The sequence below is a fragment of the Vespa mandarinia genome, chromosome 16 (genome assembly GCF_050613455.1).
Source record: "Vespa mandarinia isolate Hongniang chromosome 16, ASM5061345v1, whole genome shotgun sequence".
Taxonomy (NCBI): domain Eukaryota; kingdom Metazoa; phylum Arthropoda; class Insecta; order Hymenoptera; family Vespidae; genus Vespa; species Vespa mandarinia.
Window position 1 is genome coordinate 3,670,096 of NC_140825.1, and position 4,905 is coordinate 3,675,000.

At 36.5% G+C, this 4,905-nt stretch overlaps 1 protein-coding gene across 4 annotated transcripts in view; it reads right to left on the reverse strand.

Annotated features, from left to right (window-relative positions):
- Positions 1-2,296: 2,296 nt before the first annotated feature.
- hth (Meis homeobox homothorax) overlaps positions 2,297-4,905 on the reverse strand; it is a 380,579-nt gene continuing 377,970 nt past the window's right edge. For all 4 annotated transcript variants that reach the window (XM_085662034.1, XM_085662033.1, XM_085662032.1 and 1 more), the window contains one exon: positions 2,297-4,905. This exon is cut by the window's right edge. The gene's annotated coding sequence lies outside the window, so the exon portion shown is untranslated.

A 4,905-nucleotide genomic window follows, 5' to 3' on the forward strand; every position in this document is an offset into this window, starting at 1 on the left:
CACATATTAACGATTTGCCAGGTAATTCGAAAGACGTTCTCATTCGATAATCGATTAAACATTTTTTTCCTTTAATGATCCATCGATCGGATAACAACGGCATTCTTTTGGATACTGCGAGTCAGTACTTTTGAACGTTGATACTCAAGATCATGGGGGTGGCATCGACGTCGACGAAAATAATTGGCGCTTTTTCCCCACCTCCGATTCTTGACGCCCAACGTCGTAACAAGGTCCATTTCCATGGAATAACCATCAGTGGTAATTGGCAGTTACGAGGAGGAGAGAGAGAGAGAGAGAGAGAGTTGCGTCTACGGCGAGCACCCCCGTGTCATATTTCAGTAGGATAAAGCAAGAGAGAAGAATAAAAGACCGAGTGTTTCGTGACTCGCAGGCGAGAACGGAAAGAAATTTGGTGTTTCGAAAAAGGGGATGGTACTTGGTGAACGCACCCTTTATACGACCAACTATAAGCACCCTTTTGCTTTCAACAGTCAAGAACCAACGATAACAATGCGAGAGAAACATTGACAGCTCGCTAACAAACCATCAGCCCATCTTGGTGAACGAAATGAATGTCCAGTTTATTATCCTTCTTTATTAACTTACCTTCCATTCTTCTTTCTCGTTCATTTAATATCCCTTATAATTTAATAAGTGGGGAAAAAAATATGGCATAAAATGAAAAGAAAGGATTATGGGAAGTGGAGAAATCGTCCACTCGCGATAAAACGTTAGACTTATTCGATGCTCGTCGATAATAATTTAAGATATCTATTAGAAAATGAATAAGGGACGTTGTAAAATATTGCAAAAAAGAAAATTAGAGGAAAAGATAGAGAGAGAGAGAGAGAAAGAGAGAGAGAGAGAGAGAGAGAACGAGCACCATTCGCGGTCGGAACTTTTTAACGCGATGGACGATCAAAATGAACAAGTTAAATGATGATTAAATAAATAAAGAACACGCAGACGCAGGAGAGATATACACAAGATGTAGCATTTAATGCTCACGTTTCAAAAAACACTATACACAATGGACACTCTCTAACATAGACCACCTTTGACATCGTCCTTTCTCTCATCGTCGTATTCATGATTAAAATCGATTCCGTCAAGAATTATCTCTTACTTTTTTCTTTTTTTTTTTTTTTCCTTTCTTTCTATCTTTTTATTTCTTATTTTTTTTCCCCCTGTTTATTTTTTTTTTGTTTTTTTGTTTTTTTTTTTTTTGTTTTCCTTTTTATTTCTCCCGAATGGAACAGAATCGATCGATCTAAAAGTGCACAAATTGATCATCGAGTGATTTGTCTGTTTGCTGCGTGATATCGGCTCGAGACGCTTGCGCCCTTAAATACAGTTATACGTAATGCTCGTATGCACATAGTCCCATAATACTAATACTTTACATCTTTCGATGGTACATCATCCTCGGCTATCGTTTAACCGCTAGAAGGCGCCTTACATCCCCTTTTCTTCCTCTAATCATTATTGTTGCTATATTTCTTCCAATATTTACTTTCTAGTTTCGCTCGATCCCTAACGCATTCGCGTTTCCTCGTGTGTAAGCTCGTTCATTCGTCACGATACGAAAAGGAACAAAGAAAGAGAGAAAAAAAAAAAGAAGAATCCAAACAAAACAACTATCGGCATCGCGTGTGTGTTCGTGTGTGTTTAGTGTACGTATGGGTATGTCTACTATCTCTGTATGTCGTGTGAGCGCGCGTGAAAAGGATTGAGTGAGTGAGTGAGTTAGTGAGTGAGTGAGTGAGTGAGCGAGTGAGTGAGCGAGCGTTTTCCGTGTCGTTCGTAGTATCTCTCTCTCCTTTACCCCCCTCCCTCCCACTTATCTCATTATTCTCATTATCACAATCGATTTTGGGTTTATATGATATATCGAAGAGCAGTATGATTTTGTTAATGTTACTGTTTTTTTTTCTTTTTTTCTTTTTTTTTTGCTTTTTTTTATATCTTTTTTTTCTTTTTTTTCCTTTTTTTTTTCTTTTTTTTTTTTTTTTTTTTTTTTTTACAAAGCAGAAGAACACCAATTTTTTTAGCCCTTGCTTCCTTCTCCCCTCTCCCCACCCCTTCCCCCAATTTGTCCATTTAAATTTATTTACCGGTCCTCGCGATCACCATCCTTCGTTCTTTTTTTTTTTTTTTTTACATTATTTTTTTTTTCTTTTCTTTTATTCTTTATTTTATCGTCCCTTGCTTCTCTTGATTAATTCCTTTTTTTTTTTTTTCTTTTTTTTTTTCTTAACTTTTTAAGGGTGTCAATGGGTCATCAATACGCAAAACAGTTGAAAAAATCTGAATTTCCATACCGATATAGAATAAATTTTTAACTTACATCATCATAATCATCATCCATATCGTCGTCTTTGTCGTCGTCGTCGTCGTCGTCTACGTCGTCGTCGTAATCGTCGTTATCATAATCGTTCAACACTCGCGATCATAATAATAAACGAAGCCGTGTGATCTTCGCCGACGACGCACGCGTATACGTCGTTATCGTCATCATTACGATCATCGTCGTTATCGCCGACGGCCGTAGTCGTTATCATCATCGTCCGTGATTATACAATAATTATACATTATTTCACCTCTCACACTCTCGCTTACTCTCGGATCTTTCTCAATGGCAATCACGCGATACACACAAATACAAGGGCCGCCAAATTTCTGTCTTCTCAAAATGCGTTCATTCCCACGCATACGTTTTTTTTTCTCTCACTCTTTCTCTCTCTCTCTCTCTCATTCATTCTTTCTCCGATATATTTTCTCTCTCTCTCTCTCTCTCTCTCTCTCTCTCTCTCGATCCTTCTCACTCACTCAATCACTACCCTCGTGTCGCTGCTCATAAAATCTTTGTTTTACGTTTTTTTTTTCTTTTTTTTTTTTACCGTCTAACATGATTATTATTTAGATACCTTACCGTTATTTCGTATACATTTTTAAGGCGATGATTCAATCGAGTGAACAACTCATTTATAAAACGAACAGCCAATACGTCGTCCGCTCGCTCGCTCGCTCGCTTGCTTGCTCTCTCTTCTTCTTCTTCTTCTTCTTCTTCTTCTTCTTCTTCTTCTTCTTCTTCTTCTTCTTCTTCTCCTGCTTCTTCTACTTCTTCTTCTGCTTCTTCTTCTACTTTTTCGTTTTCTTTTCTTTTTCGTCATCTTCCGAATCGCACGATCTTCTTTATTCGTCCTACGAAACGCGTCCGCGCGTTTTACGCCTGCTTGCATAATTGTACGTTTGGTGTTACATTAAATCGAAGAAAAAGAAAAAAAAAAAGGAAAAGAAAGAACAGGAAAGAAAAAAAGAAAGAAGATAAGATGACACAGACAATGGATAAAAATTGATAAAATTTCTCTTTTGTTAATTGTATTAAAATTTGATCTGGCAGAGGCGTTTCGCAAGTAGGACGATTATATGGAATTTGTTCGAACGCATTCGAGTTCATTGAATCCGACGAATCGAATACAATGATGGAAATAAAATAAAACGCAACGATTAAGATTCGTCGTCTATCATTGAGTCTCGTTATCGCTCGATCATTGATAACTTAATCCAACCGAAACTTCGTGCAAAGGAGAGTGTAATAGCGTAGATTTACGTAACGATACCAACGAGCGTCGGGGATGATAACGAAGGGCGGTTTTCAAGAAATAATAAAAAATAATGTTTTGTTATAGAATAAATATAATTCAATAAAAAGCCAGTGAACCACCCCTCGCGAGTATTATTATTATTATTATTATTATTATTATTATTATTATTATTATTATTATTATTATTATTATTATTATTAATATTATTATTACCCTCGACGGTTCGTGGTGCTGCGATCATCACGGTCGGATCGACGTCCTTGATTGTCGCGTTCTCGATAAGTCTTTAAAATACGATTACATTTGTTAAAACGCGTGAAATTGAAATCATGCGTGACCGGTCGTGTCGTTCTCTCCCTTCCTCTTTTTCTTCTCTCACTCCCTCTCTCTATCTCTCTCTCTCTCTCTCTCTCTCTCTCTCTCTCTCTCTCTCTCTCTCTCTCTCTTTCTGTCTCTGTCTTTTTCTATATATAGGTATATATATGTATATCTCTTTCTCTATCTCTGTCATACTGTTCGCATATAGTATAACGACATGCGTCGTTAATATAGGATCCAATCGAGATTCATAAAAATCTTGGTCCTCGTGTAAAAAACACGTATCTCTAATTTATCCTTTAATTAAAACTTTGTTATTTCGTTCTTTTTTTTTTGTTTTTTGTCTTTTTTTTTCTATTTTTTTCTTCTTTATTTTCTTAAGAAAAAGAAAGAAAAAAGAAAAAAAAAAAAAAAAAAAAAAGAAAAAGAAAAACTCGTCGACCGGTCGTCCGCATTACTTCAAAAGCGCTACTTCGAATATGCATATATATATATATATATATATATATTCTGTTTTTATTTTCTTGTCTTTCCTGTGTTTAATTTCGTTTAAACTCGTATACCATTATTTTTTTCCCCTCCCCCTTACCCCCTTATCCCTTCTCACTTCGGTCGTCGTCTCTATAACTTTTTCGTGAAACTTCCTCCGCATGAAGTTTCGAATTGTTTCGGATTTGTACGAAGCGAGGAGAAGCGACAAGTTTGACTCTCTTCGTTCCGTTCTCGTTGGACAAAAATCGCAGGGTCGATCGTACGTGTGTGTGTGTGTGTGTGTTTTTTTTTTTTTTGTTTTCTTTCTTCTTTTTTCGCTTGTTTGTTTGTTTGTTTTGTTTTTGTGTATACAAAGTGCGCAAGTGTATCGTATGCGTGGGTGCTTTCGACGTATGTATGTATTATTGACGTATGTATATTTCTGTTTCCCTGTATGTGTATATGCGTATGTAAAGGTATCTACGTTTAGTGTCCGTGTAATTTA